General features: G+C 37.9%; 1 protein-coding gene across 1 annotated transcript in view; it reads right to left on the bottom strand.

The window, feature by feature from the left end:
- The window catches only part of LOC104402017 (diacylglycerol kinase eta-like), a gene marked incomplete at its 3' end in the record, with an annotated part of 47,063 nt that extends 24,972 nt beyond the window's left edge, over positions 1 to 22,091 (bottom strand). Inside the window, exons 1-3 of the mRNA XM_010009782.1 lie at positions 22,063 to 22,091; positions 12,193 to 12,298; positions 10,015 to 10,095 (exon numbers count right to left, since the gene is read on the bottom strand). The remainder of the gene's footprint in view (positions 1 to 10,014; positions 10,096 to 12,192; positions 12,299 to 22,062) is intronic.
- Between the last annotated feature and the right edge of the window lie 948 nt (positions 22,092 to 23,039).

Consider the following 23,039-nt stretch of genomic DNA (forward strand, 5'->3'; position numbering starts at 1 on the left):
GTGAGGATGACTGAGCACTGGTACAGGTTGCTCAAGGCAGTGGCAGACTCTCCATCCTTGTAGATACTCAAAAGCTGTTTGGACATAGTCCTGGGCAGCCTGCTCTAGGTGGCCCTGCTTCAACAGGAGAGTTGGAACAGATGACCTTCAGAGGTCCCATTCCAACCCCAAATCACTCTGAGATTCTGTGAAAACAGAATCCAGGTAAATCAAGTAAGTCAGTTACAACATGCAGCCTTGAGCTGTGAAACAGATCCAGCACTTTGTCAGAAATCTACAGTTCCCCATTTAACGTCATGTATCCAACATCAACCAACTGCTAACAGAAAAATGCTATTCTTTCAGAAGTATAACTTTATAACGAGACAGTTACAAGAAGAGGGGTAGGGAAGTTACATGAATTTGGACCGAAGAATAAGATACTTACCTTAAATCAGCATTTAAATATAACAGAAACAATAAACTATTCTTGTATATGTAAACTAGCAAATGCTATATATAGTTAAATGCCTGCACATTTCTTTAACATTCTTACTTAAAGATTTGCTAAGCACATTACTTTGCACTGCTGTGCCCTTAGCTCCAGCTTCACCAGCTCATTATATGTCTATCGGATGGGATGGCTTCTGCGCTTACAGGAAAACATTTATATATATATTTAATGGCATTAGGTGTGAAGTTATACAGAATAAAAAAGCAATTGAGTATTTTTTTATCTGTAATAACAGATGATTGTTTAAAGATGATCCAGCTGCTTGAAGCCAGGGATCCTTGTTCACTAGAGGCAGGAAATTTATTCAAAGTTTACACCAGTGGCTTTGCTTATAAAATCATTTGCTATACAGGAATGGCACTGAGGGATACTTTTTAAGGTTTCTCCAGGTATTGTAACCACTTCTAAAGCAAAAGAAAGAAATGTCAGAGTATAGGCAAGTGTAAACTTCAGGAAGAGCAAAATCTGGCAATTCATTATCATGTGCTTAACAAATCTCAATTGAAGAACGTTAAAACTCTGGAAATGATGATGTTTGCTTGTTCTCCAAACATTCCAACTGCTTCACTGGTGCTGTACCATGAGTTCAAAAAGGAAATAAAAGATCTTTTTAATGCATTTACTTCTATGCAAATCATCTCACAGTGTTTCACAAATTAAAGAAACTCTTAGAAAACTAAAGGAAGAAAAAAGAGACATTTTCTCTGAGCAATTTTCAAAAAATTCTGTTTAAGCTCAAAATCTGTTGAAGACAAGATCCGGGCAAACGTAACCAGAAGTGAAATGTACAATACAGTCCAGAAAGGTCACAGTTCTAAGCACCCCCTTGTTTTCCTCTTCTGAAAAGTGTTCAGCTTTCTTGTAATAGCTCAATCCCAAGTGATTTATCTATGGATTTTAGCCTCATAGCTGAAATGTTTTATTGCTTTTTCATAATGAAACTGAAAGCTTTAATGTCTCCAGACACTCTAGGGAGAGGGAGACAGTGCATCAAGTTGGGCCTAAGGAGCTTAAAACTTGAAAGTCACACCCAAAGCTCACCAAAGAGCTCTCAGCTTCATTATGTTTCTTTTGTCTCTATCAGAGGGTGGGGGAAAATGAACAAATGCTAAATGGAGGAAAAAAACCCTAAGTGCATTGCAAGTGCACACTAATTGCTTTTGCCTGTTTTATTTTCCCTTCAGCATATTAATTTGCTATTTCAGTTTTTGTTTTGTTTCTAAGCTGCCTGATTATAGAAAAAAAATAGAAAAAGAAAACTGAGTGGAAAATTGAACAAAATGGAAGCACTTCCCCTCTCTTTCTGTGGTTTGGGTATTGCTCGGGCTGGGAGCATCAAAAAGCCTTCATCATTTAGCAGCTAATCAGCATCTGTATGACAACAGATAGTTCATAACTATAAAAACTATATCCATTTGAAGAGTTAGCTACCCATGCAAAGCTGAGTCACACTGGTGAGGTCAGCACAGGAACTTGAGCTGGTTCCAGACATATTCTACCTCCCAGAGGTAACAAAAGGCTCGAAGGTCTTCATGGATGTCACTCCAGGACTCCTATCAGCCCTGCACTTAGACTGCAAAGAAGGCATGAGGAATGTCAGGGTATGCCATTCCCCCACCTTGAAATGGTGCCATGCACTGACCCTTCTGATAACATTCAGGGCAAAATTTAAAATGCAGTGCTTCTGAGAGTAGGATCTGGCTCACAAAGGTACTTTAAGTAAAGACACCTGCAAATGTGCCTGAACTCCCACCATCATCAGTATATACTGCTAGGAGTGTTAACACTCAACTGCAACGAAAAGGAAATTTCAGTGTACCCAAACCCAGGAAATTATTGCACATCTAAAGGATAAATGTGATGTAAAGTATGCTGAGAGGAATCCTAAAGATAGCATCACACACAGTACACAGCACTTCACTGATATTTCTTTTGTTTTCCTTCACACAAACAACTTTCAAAGCTAACATAAATTCCTTATCCAGACCTGAATCACTAGTAGTAGTAGTATACAACTGAGTTAAGATACACCTACAGCAGAGGTTCATGCAAACTAAAGAGTGTTCACCCAAGATTCTGTTTGGTTAAGTAAACTTCATATGTAATTATTTGAAATTTGGCTTATGTAAATTCATCAAGAAACAGAAACGTGAGCACAAACACAAATCCATTCCTTTCGTGTCCCTGTGGTTGATCAAAGCAAAAAGTCAAGCAAGAGTATCTCCTCCCTTCAAGGGAACACGAGCAGAGACTATATGTAGAAATTTACTAAAACAGCTTTCTCACAAAGAAAACAAAATTGCATATAGCTATGCTCCAGAGTATTCCTACACAGCAAACCAGAAAGTTAAGTCACTCAGGCTAAGAACAAGGCAGTGAAAAAAGTTTGCTAAGCAATAGCTGAAACCAAGGGAAACCCCCCAAGTCTGGAACAGACCAAAGCCTTGAAGATGGTTGCTGACCCCGTTATCCCAAAAGTGTCCCAACACTGGAGTAGTAGGATGATTTCGTCAAACTACAGAAATAAGAAAGATGGTGAAAGAGAAGCAGCAGAAAGCCCACAAAAAGTCAGTGCAACCTTTAAGTAAGTGGCTCTTGGAAAAAAAAAACAGACCGAAGTAGAATAATGTCTGAAAAAGACTTGAGGCTATGACTAAAGAAACCACGGTCATGTCCACTGAGACGAAACTGCAGTATATTGGATTTTGTAAACAAGCAGGACAGTATCAGACAAATATCTCCAGTCATCCATAACCTTTACTGCATTTAAATAAACCTCAAGACCCTGAACTTTTGGCAAATCAGGAATCAGTAATAAAACTGTATTGATGTTAGATTATTTCAATAGGAAAACCCCCCACTATTAGGACTTACTATTCCCAGATTTAGGACTATCTCTCTTTGTCTCTGATATTCGAAAAGACAGAAAACTCGAGTACCCAAACCCGAAGATGAAAGGTTTTAAACTCCTTTGGGAAAAGGCTCTTCTCATTTCCTCTTAATATGGCTTGGGGAAGGTTAAGCAGTTCCTGCATTCCCTGAAGTTTTCGTAGTCCCTGAAGAAAAGTCTCAATAAAAGCTCTGAAAAAATGTGGGTGGCAAGAGAGGAAGCGAAGTACGTCCAAGTCTAAGAAATTAACACTATCTCTCCAACACACTGCAAAAGCCTGGCAACAGATTCTGTTTTCCATTCCCATTGTGAATATTAAAAGCTAACTTTCTAAAATCAATTAGAAGCAGCTAATCTCAGTGATGAGAGCTGACTGATGTCAGAAGCAGCAGGGCTGAAATAAACTGCTGAAAAGCAGCATGCCTTTAGGCCCGGTTGAAATATTCAACTTGAAATTCTGATGAATCGCAAGACTTGAGTTTCCAGTACAACTGGGCAACCTCCCATCAAAAACAGCAGCAGGAGGATTCAAAGATGAAAAGAACCAGTTTATGCTTTAAACTGGTCCCACATAAATTACAAGCCAGTAAACTTTACATCCCCAGCTAAGACGTAGGATGCGCTACATTCAGAACTATGGTTGGGAAATATGGTAATCAGAGTTCTGGAAGAAAACAATATAAACTTTAACCACGGTTGAAGCACAGTTGCTCCAATGGAGTATTTGGCCTCACTGACCTATAAAAAATGCCTACCCGTCTCAAAATACTGGGTCAAAGGAAAATCAGCAAATGTTTAGTTTATCAAAATCTATCCAGATTTCAAGTAAGTCACAGACAACTGGATAAAGATTATTTTGTTTGTTTGTTTAAAACCATCTTAAGCAGAACCCTCTGCTTTCAGCACAAAGTGAACTGAGAAGTCTGACCAAAAAAGTGGAAATCAGAGAAAAAAGATCTTAAACTTTTTGTAACAAAATTACATTCGGGAACTACCTTGAATGAAATGCTACTCATGCTTTGGTTTTTTCTTTTTCTTTATATAATATGAAAAAAAAGCTTTAAACCAAAATTTAATCCCTTTAATTTGTACTAAATTAAGTACTTCTGATCAAAAAAGATAAGACATCAGTTTGACCCATTATTATTTTTGTTCAGCCGTTGAACTGAAAAGATGAATTATTTTATGCCCCAATTATGCAATGAGATGAAAAGCCAAGGGACCTAAAAAAGTAAGAAGAAATAATAAGAATTTTTAATATGGGAAAAGATTCATAGATAGTAAGCATTATTCTCTTACAAAATTTCATGATGCAATTCTTAAACTGGAAGAGAATTGTGAAGTAGAGGCAGATACAGGAACATTTACAGACAGCACAAAAATTTTATTACTTAACTTACCTCCTTGATCAACAAGGCATTTCAGAGAGCTAAGAAAGGTATTAAACAGACAGTACAGAGACTTGAAAAAGTTCAGTTTTGGTAAAAACAAAGAAATGCACACCAGAGGAAAAACACAGAAACATAGAGTAAGTATTTATGAATTGCAGACAGCTTCAAATTAAGATGAAAAAGGATCTTAATATCATTATAGAGGATTAAAAAATACATAATATGTTGCTGCTGCAGAAAACAGACAAAATGTGGGATCCATAAGGAATGTAAATAAGCATTTATTTAGAAAATTGTCCCAAATATCCATGACTTGTGCTCTCTGAGTGCCAAACTGGTCACTTCACTTAAACATGATGCTGCAGAATTAATAGAATGAACAGCAAAAATAGGTAAGAATTTAAAAAACTGTAAAATTGTTAAATCAAAAGGAGGTAATAAAAACCACAAAATACAAAAGAGGTTATAAGTTTCTGTTGCTTTTGCCTCTTAACACTAGGTGAGAATTCTTAATTAAAGCCCAGCCTGTTAAATGTTCTCCAAGGAAGTATTTTTCACAGAATAAATAATTAGACTGTATGGTCTATACGGTCTATAGCATCGCCAAAACCACAAAATACGCAACAATTTATGCTAGACATTTTTGCAAGCATACCCAGAATCCTAGCAATCAGTGTTATTGGCTGGAATAGAAAGTGCCATTTCCAGCCAATTTTTAATCACTAAGAACTGCAGTAGGCTTTCCAGGACAGCAGATGTGCCTATGGCAGCTTCCTCCCTATCAAGATGACCACTTTCAGAAGATGCATCTTCAACAAAAAGTACTTGATTCAGCACCTGATTCAGAAGCTGTAAGCAGAGTTCTGTAGTTTAGGTGTCCTGGATGACAAAGCTTCTGTTGTAGCTAAAGGAGTTAGTTAATAATCAGTGGAGTCTATACTGAATAGAGCAATTACAGGAATCTACCTTGAAGAACTGTTTTATCCTAAATACATAATTTTGGGGTCTATAAACCCATGGTTGCATCCCACCCTGAAGTTAGGGCAAGCCGAATCCCCATCCTGAGTATCATTAGCATGTTAATTTTCGTATTCCTAGAAAGTACATTCCTTGTTACTCTCAGATTCAATTCAATAACAGAATTAATATAGCCAGAATTTTCACTTTTCTGAATATACGTATAGTAAAAACCTGACTGTCCATGGCTTTGTGTAATTTTTAGATGCACAAGAAGTTGGTCTAACCCACATCAAATGCCTAAAGCCAGCTATACAAAGCAATGCTTCAAAGCTAGTACTTCTACCCTAAAATTATTTACATTATTTATATCACATTTACCACTAAAAACCTGAGAAATTAATTAAATGTTTCAAACATCAGTTTGGATGGATCAAAAACAGGTGCTGCCACACAATGCCTGAGCATTTGACATGATACTCTAAAGCAGATTTATAATAACCCAGGGCATTGTGTATGCCCATGTGGCTCAATAACTGAAAGACAGCATGGTTAACACCACAGATTTATGGCATGCATCCATTCTTTGTCATCAAAAGCAAGGCAGAAGTAGAAACCTAAGCCAAAAGTTAACCTGTCAAAATCTCCTTTTAAATTGCAATTCATAAGCACCTTTTTTGCCCTAAAGAACTTCATTAATTGAATATGCCTGTTCAAGAATAATTTTTAAATCATATTTTAAAATCCAATCTCTTATACCTAGTAGAACAAAAGCACATCACCAGTGCTCCACATGCCCATGCTTGCATGCTGAAGAGCGCCATTCAGCTTCATTCAATCTCAAGTCTTGTTTTGAGAACAATAAAGAGATTTTTCTAATTGCACTTGATATTTCAACATGCCATCTTCCATCTCTACAAGCCAAGGAACGTAAGGAATTACAGCTCTCAGTAGAATTGGTCACTGCTCCATATGCTTGCGTGCAGTAAGGATGAGAGACTGATTCATCTCCAAAGTCTCCCCAAACAGGTAACATGCTGTGCAACTACATTCCTCTGGTTGTGCCAAGACAACAGAAAAAGCCCTCTGAGGCAGAAGCAAAGTGCTGTGGAAAAAACATTCAGCAGAGTACTCAACACCATTATGAGGATCAGTGCCCCCCCATGCTGCTGAACTGCAGGGATGGGGTGAGGAAAAGCCCCTGTGGGCTCCTGATGTGGCTGGTGGAGAGGGTGGTGCACATCTTCTATGGCCTGAATTGGCTTCTTCTCTCTCTTCATGCAGACTTAGGAGACTAGCACTTACCAAGCGAGTAGGAAGAATCTGGCCTTGAGGATCTCATATAAAGACTCTGAAGTCAAGGGAGACCTTTCCTTGGTTGTTTTTATCTTTGCCTCTAAATAAGAATGGTCAGAACTGCAAAATGCCTATAATCTATTACAAGGCACCCTAGTGGAAGCTTGTGCACGAGGAACTATTCGCTAGAAGTGAGTTGGTTGTTCAGTGAGAAGTAGTATCATCAGCAATAAAGAAAAAAATTGAAACAGATGAGCTGGTTTAAGTTTAGCAGCTTCTCATTTCAATTAGCAGATATTTATTTACCTCAACTTTTCCCTTTACCTCAATTTGTTTGTAGTAAGAAAGGAAAAGTAATTCTGGTGAATAAACAGTGATATTTAGTTACATAAAATATTCTGCAAGTACACTACAAATAAACTCAACCTTAAATCTGTGTGCTGTGACTAATTTTAGGACTTGAATTTTAGCCAAAAAAAGAGCATGGAAAATCCTGACATGCACACCTCTCTCTCCAAAGAGACAAACTAGAAAGGGCAAACAGTGATATCTACAAGCTGGAGGTGGAAGATTGAGGGAAGGCGAAGGATTTAGCTGAAATGACAAAAGGATTTTGGGGGAAAAAAAAAAAATAAATAATGTAAATCTTTAAAGGTGTGTTTTCCTGGCAAAAAATGGACATTTGGTGTATATTCCATCTACATAATTTTGTGTAAAAATATTCCCTAACGGGACAAGGAAATGAGAGGAGTATATTAACTGGAGAAAGCTAAAGTTAAATGTTTAATTTTTGCCTTTTTAACAAAGGAAATGATAACAGACCACTTAGAACATAAAGAAAAAAATAATTTTAAGAAAAGCTGGATTATATTTTTTAAGATGGAAGGGGGAAAAAAGGCAAAAAGAAATGTTTCTTTTTATTTATAAGGAGCATTGCTGGAAAGCTAACCACTCACCCACCCCCAATCCCTGACTTTAAACCAGTGCAGGCAAGGCCGGAGATGTCTTACTTCACTGAGCTGTGTTGCTGGGAGACTGGGTTAGGCAAACACAAAGAAAAAAGCCAAAAGATTAAGTGAGATGATGGGTGTTGCCATATTTCACAGGCAAATCAGGTGATGCTTCAATCCAGGAGAACTATAAATCATTCAAAATGAATTTGAAAACTCCTGAGAGAAAACACTGTTTGCCCTAATTTACCCAGGATATGAAAATAAATAGTGTCTCCAAAGCTGTTAAAGCTGTAGCCCCTGAGATTTCTTTTTTCACTACTGTCTTCCCCAGAAGTCTTGATTCAAGATACAAAACATGCTTTTGGTGAAAAATGATATACTGAGTGGCCCTAAAGGATAAAGGATTATAAAGGACACCAAACACCAAACATTGTAAGGAAAAACAAAAAAAAAAAGAAAGAAAGTAACAAAACCACGCCACTTCTCTATCCACCAAGATCATAAAATCACAGAATATCTCAAGTCGGAAGGGACCCATCGAATCCAATTCTCCTCTCATTGCACGACTACCTAAAACTAAATCATATGAGTAGGAACATTGTCCAGATACTCCCTGAACTCTTAACAGGCTTGGTGCCATGATCACTTCCCTGGGGACCCTGTTCCAGTGACCAACCACCCTCTCAGTGAAGAACTTTCCCTGAACTTCCAACCTGAACTTCCCCTGGCACAGCTTCAATCCATTCCCTCGTGTTCTATTGCTGGTCACCAGAGGAAGATCAGCACCTTCGCCTATGTTGCTCCTCTTGAGGAAGTTGTAGACTGCCACGAGGTCACCCGTCAGCATTTTCTTCTCCAAGCTGAACAAGCCAAGTGACCTCAGCTGGTCTTCATAAATCATGCCCTCAAGATTCACCATCTTGGTCACCCTCCTCATAGATTGATGTTTTTACATTGAGGTGCCCAGAACTGCACACAGTTTTTGAGGTACAGCTACACCAGTGGTGTAGAGTGGGAAAATTACCTCCCTCAACCAGCTCGCTATGCTGCGCTTGATGCACTCCAGGACACGGTTAGCCCTTCTGGCTGCAAGGACACACTGTTGACTCATATTTAACTTGCCATCAACCCAAACCCCCAGATCTGTTTCCACAGAGCTGCTCTCCAGCCTCTCATTCCCCAGTTTGTATGTATAACCAGGGTTACCCTGTCCCAGGTGGAGAATCCAGCATTTGGGAAATCAGCATTTTAATAGAGAATAACGGATCTGCAGGTTAAGAAAAATGATGGCTTTGCAGACAGCAGGAGAACTCAAGACCTTCAGAAGGACAACTTTACCCACAATCTTCCTCATTGCTAGTTCTTGTTCACAAAATTTACTTTTCCAGAAGTTAAGAATCAGCAGAGGAACTGTGTCAGATGTTATCACTTAGTTCCAAAAAAGCAATTCAACAATGAATGGCAAGACCTGTGTACAAAACGCGCATGTGAACTTAATGAAACAGGGATTTTTGAACACTCTTTGTGTCTTATACCAGTATCAAAATCAAGGTACAACCGTGAAGACAGCTTTTCCATGTGAATTGGAAACATACAGGGATATGACCAGCAATGCAAAAAAAAAAAAATACACTTCAACATGACAGAAAACAAAAAAGTATAAGAAATAAAAACAATAACACAAATATGTTTGGATCAATTCAGCATGCCACCTCAAAAAGAAACTACAGCCTAAGACTAAGCTTTACTAATATGTACTAATGAAGTACTAGCACTGAATTTTGCTGTATTTTTAATGCCTTATATCATCATCTTCTGAAGCAACATACTAGTTATCTAACATACTAATTTCTGCTAAAAAATAAAATCACAGAAACAAAATTATCAATAGCTGATGTTACGTTATACCATTACTAATTAAAGGACACTTTATTTCCAAATAGAGGAAAATAAGAAGCAATTCAGAGGAATCTTGATTTTCTCAGTAACAGCCTATCCACAGTTTTTGAGACCAATATGAAAATAGTTCCATACCGTGAAGCTGTTGTTGACATTCTTTGTGCTTGATTCAGCTACGCTGGCATCTGACAGGTCAACTTCATCAAATATTAGAGACTGCAAATGGAAAAGAACATAAAAATACTAAATATAGTCTGAGGCCACTTTCAGATACGCTTACAGTGTGTGCTTTCATTTCCTTGTGTCCATTCCAATTGGAAAATAAAAACAGAAAAAAAAAGTGGTGAAATAAAAGTTGAAATTGTTTGTTAGTGTCTAAGTAATGAACTGAAGTTTGTGGTAATTGAATTGTGCATCTAATGGACAGTACAAATATACTCTTAGAGGAAAAATGCAGTTATATACTGGGGAAAATAACATTAAAATATTGTCCCTTATTTCACGGGTGCTTATCTCCTGTTTCTGTGCAAGAAACATGATAATCAAGAAAACCAGATGTGCTATCATCTTTTTAAGTTTCATCCTGGAAATGAGGTTGGAATATTCCGTGAGGAAATCAATGCCATTTTCCTACTCTCTTCTGTCTCTCTAAGAAATGACCTGCCTAAGTCCTTTAGTGACACAGTTTAGTGGTTGACTTTCAGTCCTGGAGTAAAGGTTTTCCAACCTAAATGATTGTATGATTCTATACATAAAATGAAAACAGAAAACACTGATGTGATAAAACTTCTTATTCGACCCCTAAACACAGCCCTATTTGCTACCTAAGCAGAACATGAGAACATAAAAAAGTGGCTCCAAAAATATGTATTGCTTTAAAATCTCTTTTAAAGGTATTTCTTTTAATAGATGCAGCCTTGGGGTGTCTACTATGTAGCATGAATACGGTGTCAGAGGAAAGAGACTCACACTTAGTAAAATACAAATTAATTAATCAGTTTTAGGATGAAACTCTAAATTCATGAAGGGGACTCTATGATACGGTATCTATAAGACAAAAGGGCCTGAAGAGATCCTTTGTTTGATGTGTCAGCAAGAAAAATGTGTCTTCTTTAAACACCCCAGCCTCTGGCAAAGGATTAATTAGGTTCTGTTAAACTCATGCTGGGTTTTGAAGCATGGAAGGGAAGGCCAACAAAATGCCTCCCCCTTTTATGTAGCCATACCATGTTCTTCCATGGGAAGGAGAATCAATGCTAGGGGAGTTTCAGCATATCTGGACTCAGTGTTACAGAGTATTTGTACATCTGCCTTCTCATTACACCCACTTTTCTCATCTTCATGGCACAGATGATGTTGCCATTCTTAGAGCTCTTATATGACATGTTTATTAAGTCTATGTATAATGTTTGTGGTAGTACCATCTGCAGAGAAGTGCAGCAACAGAGGTACTTCAGTGGTGGGTTCCCAGGAAAGACAACGCTTTCCTTGGTTCAACACAGCCACACAACTGTGCACCATGCATTACAGTCATACAGTCCTAGAAGGAGAGGTGTCCATGCCCTAGTAAGAGTTTTATTGAGAAGACCAGGCTGTAGAAGATGACAAAGACCTGAAGTACCTCACCTCTTGCTCTCCACAGAGTTAAGAAAAGTAATGCCCGCCACTATGGAACAGCACTATCTGAGCCAGGCCAATGAGCCAAAATGCTCTCAGTCCTGGCCCTGAGCAGGAGGGAGGAAATGTCTTTCAGAAAGAAGTATTCCCCTCTGCCCACCCCCAATTTTCCCACCAAAAATTTCAATTAATGGGAAACAGCTTTTTCCCTTGTATATCAGTTTTGGTAGAAAATCTTCCTATCTTGATTTCACATAATCATTTCTGCCTCTTTAATGGCAATACGGGCATCAGATCAGAAGAGTTTTAATGAAATTCAGTTTGAAGGATAGCTCCTGAGCATCATCCAATTTTTACGCGCGTTTTTTTTAAACATTAGATTTGACTGCCTGAGACACACCCCCCAAAAAACCCCCACAACTCCTTAAGATGAATTTATTATTTGTCTGAATAGTCATAAAGGTTGAAATATTAAAATTAGTGATAAACTTCATTAAAAAATATCAAGAGAAATCACCAGTCTTCTTTAGCTAAATACACTACATCTTATATACAGCAGTTTTTAAATAGAACAATCACTAAAAATCATTACATTATTATTATATATAATTATTATTATTATTGCACTCCTAAATCTAAACAAAATTGGAATTACAAGTATACGGCATTAGACACCAATAAATACCATAGAATTACCTTTGAATCCTTAGCATAGTAAAGGGTACGCCCTCGAAGTTTGAAGTAACGCTTTTTCCACCTCTGAAAAGAACTGGTTTGCTTCAGTAGTAATCCTTCTTTTATACTTGTCTGAAAAATATTAAAATACAGAAGACCACGTCAATAAATATCTTAATAGGTACACATACAGATGAAAGTTACACCTTTTAAAAATTTATGTTACACTTCATATAACTGTGAATTTAAACTTCTCTCTACTCACATAAAATCGAGACTAATTCTCTGTCAATCAGACTTTGCACTGCTATTTTTCAAACAATGAAAATATTGGCAAAATGCTAATTTTACATGTAAACTGAAAAAGCAGTCAAGAGGCATATAATTACTCTGAAGATGAACACAAAATCATTCCATTGTCTGGACAGATGCAAACCCACAAATATTAAAGTGAGCAATAACTGATGGTGGCATAATTCAGAAAAAAAAGTACTAAAAACCACCCACACAAGGTCATTTCCAGTTCCAAATTTGATTATGTTGACGAGAAAAACAACTTCCACAGAAGCACTAATTCAACAAGGTACTTAAATGTGTGTCTGATTCAAGCACATAAATTATGCCTTTAAAATAGAGGGAATGATCCACTATGATGCAAGCCACGCATGACTTCAAGTGCGTTGGTGAACTGAAGCCTGCAGCATGAAACCAGCTTAACATTAGGAATAATTATTATATGGAAAGTGTGAGAACAGTAACAGCTAGGGATATTTTTACCAGGGAAATATTTTGCTGATCCAAACCTTTCCACTGCAGACTCAACCCTGCCTACATAAACTCCATTTTTTTAAATCAATGTGACACAAATTAGTGTATTTTAAACATGTATGCTGCTTTTGCCAGTTTGTGGGGGATTCATCCAACCTGTTACAGAAATTCTCCACTTAATCAGATGAAATGACATGACACAGCATACTAATTGCATGAAATTAACTTTCTTCAGCTTTGAAGCACACAAAGGGTATAAGAAAAAGCAAGTGTATCTGAATATTACGAGGAGGAGGAGGAGGCTGGTCTCTTCTCCCAAGAAACAAATGATAGGACCAGAGGCAATGGCCTCAAGCTGCACCAGGAGAGGTTTAGACTGAATATTAGGAAAAATTTCTTCACTGAGAGGGTGCTCAGGCATTGGAACAGGCTGCCCAGGGCAGTGGTGGAGTCACCGTCCCTGGAAGTGTTCAAAAAACGTGTAAATGAGATCTTTAGTGACATGGTTTAGTGGTGGACTTTGCAGTCTTGGGGTAATGGTTGGACTTGATGATCTTAAAGGTCTTTTCCAAGCTAGCTGATTCTATGATTAAATTCCAAAATGGCCTCTAATATTTCCAGAATATTTCCAATTTGTAGTGTAATAACATGATGCTACTCTTCACACAATTTCTAGACAATGTGATATAAGCATCAGTTGAAGTTACTCTAGAGCTTTTGGAGACTTAACCAAGACCTGACCTAAAGTTCATGAACATCTTCTGTTATCAGATGTCAAACTCTCCTTTACACAAGTGATAAAAATACAGAAAAAGCAGAAAGCACTCTCATGTTCCTACCATTTCCCTGAAATAAGAAACATTGCTGTTATGCACATACATTGCAGCCTTCATTTAGACATTCCTAACATCACAAACTAAGAATATGGTCCAACGATCATACGGCAATTGAATTAATGCTCTCAAAAAAGCAACCCTGTCAGACAAAATATCGCAGCTGAAAGTTTGGATTTATCTCATTTCAGACACTAACAATCTGGACCAATGTATTGGGTCAGCCCTCCTGCTCTAGCTAAGCGGCAGCAATTCCCAGCTGAAAGTGTCTGCTCACCACAACCATTTTAAGACTGCTTGCAATTTTCTGACCAGACCCTAAGCTTATTGTCTATGATATAAATAGATTTACTCAATTACCAAATACAAGCACTTATTCAAAGCTGTTGGTTGTAGCTGTGCAGCACTTCTGTTTCATATCGCCCTCTGAGGTTTACGATGCTCATCATATGGAATGGGAGCAGATGCCTTGTGTGTTTATCAAAGATCAGAAGATGTAGGACTGGAGAAATTCAGTTCTAAAGGAACAGTAGCCCAAATACACAGCAAGCCCAGACTTACTGGAAAAAACTCCAAAATGGAAGGAAATTCATGTTCCCTGAAACACACTATGCATACTAGGAAACAAGAGTATTCATCATGCAGGCTATTTTCAGGAATTTTTAAATGTGTTCAAAGAACATAAATCTCCCTAAACCTTGAGCTCTGACTCACTAAAGAATTAACTCTTTCATGTCATTTTTATGTCTGCAAAAGCCATTTCCCCCTATTTCTACTCACCCCTTAAAATACCAGTCCCAAAATCAAACCAGTAATATCAAAATTAAATCTATTTTGAAAATAAGCCATTTAAAATTAGCTCCCTAAAGCCAGCAGTAAATAGCTATGTAGGCTTTATAGAATGTAAAGTTTACATTTTACCACTAACAGATACGCTAGGCTGAGGCTTGAGCACCATAAATAGACAATTCCATGGCTGCAGGCATCAAAAACTGAGCATAAAGTATTGGCCCAATATCCTTAATTAACTTCATTTAGCCTTTAAAATGTGCAAAAAACCTTCCAGCTGCCAACTGAGTCATTAGGTAATCTGCTAATAATGCTTTCCTGAATCTACACACAAGTCAGAGCACTTACAGTAATTTGAGATTGGAAGGGGCCTCTCAGGTTGTTGGATTTGGGTCCACATTATCGCCTACAACCAGGTCATGTAAAGTTTTCCAAAAGTGTATTTTCAGGCTATAGCTACATCTTAAGAAAGACCTTTTCCTCTCCCAACAGCAACTAAAACAGTGCTCTGAGACCTAGCTGTTCTGAGAAACTTTCTTCTAATTAATCTCAGCTGGACATTGAATCTGAAGCATAAGCAATAATCACTGCCAGTTATATTAACTACTTTCCTACTGTAATGTGGGTGAAACAAGAAGTGCACATTGCATGATCCCGTGTTACTTCTCACTCTCACATAACCACCTCTTATCTGCTTACCAAAACTTCTGACTTCCCCATACAGCATCTTGTATCATCTAGTAATACAACATTCCTCCAGAAGTATGGGCCTATAAAAATGATAGGGTAGGGTAGGGTAGGGTAAGGTACGGTACAGTATGGTATGTACGGTATGGTACAGTACAGTACAGCACAGCACAGCAGAACAGAACAATTAAGATAGAATCCCTAACAATCTTTACTACCTCAGCCGTTAACAATTACGAATGCGATTCACAATATTACAATCACAACATCACAGTGCTCCACAGTGGTATATATTCCTGAAGAAATCTAATTATAAAAATCATCACCACATTCCATAAAATTAAGGTGTACATGTGTGATCAATTATCCAAGAACGCTGAATGTAACTCTACATCGCCATGATCTAAATGACAAAAATAAATGGGATTAAGATACATTAAGTATATAGCAGTTGAAAATTCAAACTTCACATTTTTCATTTCAAAGACAACCAACCCCAATGCCTTCACTCAGTTTGTAAAGTCTCACATTTGCACATTTGATTTTTTAGTTGCTGCTGCTGCTAGGAAGACCCAAATATGGAAGAAAATATTCTGAACTGAGGAAACATTAAACTGACTATGGATGCATTATTGGCAACTGCAAGCTAAAACACTGAATGATTACAGATAGAACTCTCCTCCCTACTCCTTTTCAGGTATGTAAGTGGACATGCTGCTCAAAATGTGTCAAGTAAGTGAAGAAAAGAACATCAGGAAATTTCTGAAAGTGAAGAGAATGAAAATGAGAAGAGGATAGGCCATAAAACAGGGCAGGTCAAACTTAAACAGGAAATTAAGAGGGTGAAGAAGAATTTAAGATCACACTGCAACAGATGCTCATGCTGAGACTAAAATGTTCCTTAAGTACTTTGAAAGATGAAAGACAGTTAGGGGGTTGGTAGGATCATTTTTCAACAGAGGTGTGAAAAGGATACTCAAGGATGAGAAGGTCACAGTGAAGAAGCTCATCAAATTCTTGGCATCTGTCTTTACCAATGAAGACGATGAGACGGTATCTCACACGCCATGTTCTTTGTAACATCTTCATCAACATGAAGCACATATACAGGAAGTACTAGACCAGCCAAATCCCTAAGTCACGTGGACCAGAGGGACTGACCTGAGAGCCTTAAAAAGACCACTGTTACTAACTTCCAATCTGCTAAGACAGTAAAGTCCACACAAAAGGATAATATTGCTGAGCCCATACATATCCAGTGGGAAAAAGTCAACCGAGCTTTTGTAAAGGAAAATACTGCCTTGCTACCTGCAGTGATTTCAGGGGGTGGAGGGAAAAGCATGTGGATAAATGAAAATCCAGTGGACAAAGGCTTCCCACAAATGACTACTGAAGAAATTAAGTTAGAAAGGAATGGGATAAAGGGGCTTTTTGTGGACTTAGAGTTGTGCAAGGGATAGGAAGCACAAGTAGACCTTAACAGTCACTCTTTCTTCTGGATTCCCAAGGAATCAGCTTTATTCAAATTCAATGACCCAAAGAAGGATCACACAATGGAATCTTCAGACTTGCAGAAGATACTAAGCTCTTCTGAGTCCATGCCAATAGTGAGGAACATAAAGGAGGTTAGAAATCTGAGCAGGAGGGCCAAGAGGAAGAAGATGAGCTTCAGCCCAAGTAAATGTAAGATGCTCTGCTTAAGGAAAAAATCTAAACCTCACATTCCCACATTAACTTTGAGTGGCAAAAAGATCTAGGAGTCACAGTCCTCTGAGCTCAAGCACAGTCAGAAAAGCCATAAAACTTTGGCTGTCACCAAGTAACAAAACCAAGACAGAGGGTATCATTTAGCTGCTATATAAAATACTGGTGTACCAGACAGTTCTGCTCTCTCCAACTCAAAACCCAGGGTTAACAAAAGGGACAGAGAAGGGCAACTCAGATGATTCAGAGGATAGAGAAGCTGCCTTGTATGTACAAAAGACAAAAAGGCTCAGTCGAGGAGTAGAAGACTAAGGGGGTAATATGGTTAAAGTTTATAAAAGCATTAAAGCAGAGTACAGTGCATGCAGAACTATTGCTCAACAAATCCCACAGTCATAGAGTTACAGGATCATAGAATGGTTTGAGTTGGAAGGGACCTTGGAGATCATCTAGTTCCATTCCCACTGCCATAGGCAGGGGCAGTTTTCACTAGACCAGGTTACTCAAAGCCAAATCCAGTCTGGCCTTGAATACTGTAAGAAGAAAGAATGTGATAAAACTATATTGAGATCAGCCTAACAAAAACAAAACAAAAAAAAACCAACCAAACAAACAAACAAAAAAAAAGCAGCGCATCTTTACATAGCAGGTAGTGATTTTATGAAGCTTGCTGCCACAAAGTATTGTAGAGGCAGACAGCATCACCAAGTACAATAATAGGATTAGACAAACTCAAAACCACCACCACTGTATGTGGTCTCTTTAATCCACCATGAGGAAGTACCAGGGGAAAGGACTGCAGCCAAGCTCACGTGCTGCTCCTGAAAAGCCTTTCCTATTCCACTACTGAAAACGGATTATTGTCTGACCCAGGAAATAATTCTACAACTTGGATTTTTCCGGCTGTGTGACAGTATCTCTTTTGCTTCAACGTCTGATGTTTGTAAGTGGACCTAGGCCTGTGTTTACCAAAATAATTCATATTTGGACTGTTGACAGACGAGGTCATTAAATCAAAAAGAAACAACAACATTCCATATTGTCCTCCTGTGACGCCTCCTATTCATATGACTTTGCAAAGTTGACTGTTGAAATACAATCAACCCTCTTCTTTTTAAGTATTGTGAAGAGTTTAGTACACTTTCACCATCTGCGCAGGCATGGCTTTAGGCAGACAGAGTCTTCATTACATTACAAGGTAAAGTATCACAGCTCATATTAACTCAGAGACCCTTAAAATATTCCATGTGTTCAGCAGATCAAAAATTACTTTTATTATTAAAAGATGTGACAATCAATATCTGAATTTTGATTAAAATTATGACCCAGGAATTCCAAGCTTGTGATTTTCCTGACAACCTCTGTACAGCAGCTTCCATTACTGTCACTATGCTGACAGATTTTTCATTAGTTATGTCAAAATAAAAATAGATTTTTATCAGCCAAGAATAAAAACTTCATCAGCTGCTCAGTGCAAGGTTACATTTGTATTGAAGATCCCTGATCACAGTGAGGGGAGCATGACACCTGAAAATTAAAACCAAACCAAGAACTACATTATATCTATGATTTCGTACAGCTAAAAATGGTAAAAATAGAATTGAAAATCAGTATGATTATGTTGACTATATAACACTGCTTTTATTTCAAGAACTGATCACACAGTGGAACATGTGGGGCTGTATCATGGAGTACCTTATTTGCCTCAATAAAGATGCCCGAGACTGGCGCTGCTGACACGTCCTCCAGATTACATTAGTGACAGAGAAATCAGGCAAGTTGCATATGCTCAGTCTGTTACTGTTGATGACAGTTATCCCTGTCCCATTAAAGAATAAAAGAGTCTGGCTATCTTTAAGAAAACTCCTTCCAAAATCTCAGTGAAAGCCAGCCACACTCCCCCCACCTCCCCACCACAACACTAACCTGTGATTAGGCATCCCCGTTTTTGTGTAATAATAAAACAGTAAGTTCTTCCAAAGCTATTGTTATATTCTGTGTTTTTGGAATCATTTATGTGGATGGATTCTAGCCTAAATGAAACCGTAGTACAAATAAATGCAAGTATGCAGCTTATGCCATGCCCTTTTTCCTCAGTCCTGTTCCCCCTACATGTTCCCTTCCAGACTCTGCAGAGGAAACAGATTTTGCACCACTGTTGTTAAAAAATAATAATAAAAGAAGAATAGTTTTCAGCTTCCTTTACTTGGAATATATGGTTGTGTAGTAAAATATGAAGTAAATATGAAATTGCAGTGAAATTGACATAATAAAAACATCTTAGTAGCAAGGTGAAGTTCAATTAGCAGATTGATTTAAATATAGAGGTTATAGCACACATCAAAAATGAATGAGTTATTGCCATATTAAGATGAAACATTGCACTTGGAATTAAAAAACAAACAAACAAACAAAACTATTGTAGGTATAAAATCGTACTAGATTTACAATTGGAGAAGAAACTTTATCTGCAGTTCAAGTATTTAAACTCCTAAATTCCACCCATGTACATGTTGATCTCACTCTGCATTCTCATTAATCAGGGCATGAAAGAGTTGTAATACACTGAAAAAGGATTAAACACTTCATAGAACTGTGACTTAGTGACAAAGATTTAAGGGTCTTGGCGTCATTACACAACTCAGCTAACGAAGTCTTAGAGTAGTATTTTAAAGCTACCGTTTGGAGCTTCAATAGCTGTTGGTTTTAAATTATACAGAGAGATTTAAAACAACTAAGTCTAACTGATTTTGAGACAGAAGAATATAAATGGTATGCATTTCAGGAAGAAAAAAAATGGAAAAAAACCCAAACCCAAAACCCATAGTAAACAGTCAAAGCACACAGCTGGCAAGATTTTTTTCCTTTACCAGAGTTATTTAGGTCTTGGTCTCAACTAAGTAGGAGGAGCACTCAACACACTTGCCAGTCTGTAAAGCAGATGCAGCATAGGTCCAAAACAAACTATTTTCTCCACCTCACACAGCAAAATGGAAAAAAAAATCCTATTATATTTCCAAAGAAAAGAGCAAACTCTTCCTCTAGTTCTGTCCAGTGTTAACATGCAAATAACAGTTGATCAGTCAGTTGAGGGAATCACAAAATCATATAACAAAAAAAATATTAAACACCGCTACAAACTTTGAAGCAATCCTTTCTTGAAAACAAATCTAAGTTAAGCTTGTCATAACAAATCTTCTGTGTTTTACTTCTTGTAGTTTTAGGTTTTGCCCCTCTGAGAATGTTTAAACAAATTCCAGTGATGCTGTCAGAATCCCTAGGAGCTACGCTGGGCAGAAAGGAGCCTATGCAGAGCCATTTAGAGCCTGTGACTCTCCAGGGAAAGCTGGGGAACAACTCCTTTCCTTCTTGCAGGCTTTTTCCATACCTCTACTTGACTTCCACTGATCAAGTTATGAAAGCAAAAGCTTTTAGCAAATGAATTCACACAAGGCCAGGAAGAGTTGTAGGATAAAACAGAACAGTTCGGTTGGAAGGGACCTACAACCACCATCTAGTCCAAAACATACACATTGTAAACATACAATATTAGGAAACCTCAGTATCACACAAATGTGTTTTAAAAGAATAAGTTCTTAGAATCTTTGTATTTATTCACTTATTTGAAGAGATTAAAACTGTAAAAATACCATGTCATCCATTCACTGCTTAACCTTTTCTAAACTACTAGCTGTTTTTAGAGAGTGATTGGTCATTGCAGCTGGTATCTTACACAAAACTCAGGTCTATAGAGACAAATAGACACCAATTTCACAGATAGTCCTGTGATCTGCAGATTCCTTATACGTTTAGAATTACAGAGAAGTTTATTAACTGAATACCCAAGCATTCCTGAATTCTTAAAGTGTTCCGAATTGCTGCAGATACAGAGACTACATGCTTTCATCTAATTCAGTGGCTGCACTCCATTGCAAGTTTATATTGGCCCCAATTTTGTTTTACTGGATGGCACATAAAATCCTGGATACACATTAATCATGTCTTGAATTACATTTTCTAGTATTTTTCCACTAACAGTCTTAGCTTAATACTCTACTTCTCGAATAGTTAAATCAAGAAAACCTTTAATTCCACAATAACTCAAAAGCAAGATTCTCTTGCTTACCTATACAACTATTGAGGCACGAAGAGACCACTTATATTTCCCGCTACTGAAAAATTGATCTTTGAGTGAGAAGGCTGCTAAAATTATACTAGTGAAATACACAAAAAAAGGAAAAAAAAAAAGCAAAGTACATCAAGAAGCACTTAGAAGAGCTATATTAGAGCACTATCTGTACTACACTATCTGTACTACAGATAGTACCAGTACTACAGGTAGTGAAAAAGCCTGTTGATTATCATAAAAATTATTTAGAGAAGGCAGAAATACAGGATAGGCACACCATAGATTGGATATTTGTTCCCAGTTTGACCACATGTTTTATGTGTGACCTGGGAAATATCAGCTACTGCTTGTTCTTTGGTCTCCACGCTGCAAAAAATACCTTCTTTATTCTTCTCTGCAAGAGTCTGGTTGTGAGTTGTTAGCATTTTATTGAATGTCTCACTAGAAGTGGCATTTAATTTTAACCAAATTTTTTCTTCAATTTCTTTTTGGATGATAGGGACTTCAGAAGTATTTAAAGTGGGACTAAAAAATTCACAATCCCTATCCTTTATTATCAGAATAATAGGGAAAAAAATGTGGAAAAGCACATTACTGCAAACAAAGCTGCAGGATAAAAAGTTGCATTTTGAGACAAGGGATAACACAGATCTTCTTTAATACTCGCACTTTGTAACTAATACTGGTACTGTAGGTTCAGCTTACATATAAATTCGCAATTTAGGAGCACAGTTGTTGCTCCAGTCACAAAACAGTTGAGGTTGGAAGGGGCCTCTGGAGATCCACCTAGTCCATCCCCCTTCACAAAGCAGTCACGTAGGGCAGTTCACCCAAGACTACATCCAGCTGAGTTTTGAGAATCTCCAAAGATGGAGACTCCACAACCTCCCTGGACAGCCTGTGCCAGTGTTTGAACACCCTCAGAAGGTCCAGTGGACTTGTGTACATACAGTCTAAAGGTTTCCAAACTTGATCCTCCACCTATGGTCTTGCTTGCTCCTGACCTTCCCACTGGTCTCAGGGACCTGGGATTGGAGAAAGCTGGTCTTACCAATAAAGACTAAGACGAAGAAGGCATTGAGTATTTTGGCATGCTCCATATCCTTTGTCACTGGGTCTCCTTCATTTAGCAGAAGGCACAAGTTTGCCCTAGTCTTCCTTTTTCTGCTGATGTACCTCTAGAAGACCTTCCTGTTGGCCTTCACAACCCTTGCTAGATTCAATTCAGGTGGGCTTTGGCTTTCCTAAGCCCATCCCTGCATGACAGTTCCTCTCAATCCCTTCTGGGTCACCTGCCACTGCTTTCATCTTTATATGTCAGCTTTTTCAGAAGCACCTTGTTCACCCATGCTGTAGACCACTCTTAGGACTGTAAGACTGTCACGGCCAGATTCTGACTCTGTCTTTCACTCTACCTTCTGTTAGTTCTAAAAGTGAAATTCCTTCTAGCAAAACCATACTTTTTTTCTACATGTGCTTTTCCTATAATTCCTTACAAATATTACTGAGGTACCCCTTGCCCAATTCATCTGAATCAGGATTTTCTTCTAGACAATGCCTGGAGCCCAAACTGGCACCAAAAATTGGAGTTCTGGTTACTGCATTTTAATTAAATTGGAGTTATTAAATTTGGTAGGTAGATATTATATAGCTTGGTCTATTTTGGAGGAAATATAAATAAAACCAGTTTGTGATATAGTACTGAATAAGTGCTGATCAGATCTGAACTTCACTGTCCAGGCCACTAACAGTTCCCTGTAACCTTTGGTAGGTGGCTTATTCATTGCACCTCATTCTGAACAGGTAGAAAAGAAATAGTATTTCCTCACCTTAAAGAGATGTTATGTTGATACATTCAGCAGCTACATATAAACATTACATGTATACATACTGAACCACTATATATTTAGGAAATGGATTATTACCACAGAAGTGCTGATGCATTCCCCAAAACAGCA

The sequence above is a fragment of the Nestor notabilis genome, unplaced genomic scaffold (genome assembly GCF_000696875.1).
Source record: "Nestor notabilis isolate BGI_N333 unplaced genomic scaffold, ASM69687v1 scaffold2562, whole genome shotgun sequence".
NCBI classification, from domain to species: domain Eukaryota; kingdom Metazoa; phylum Chordata; class Aves; order Psittaciformes; family Psittacidae; genus Nestor; species Nestor notabilis.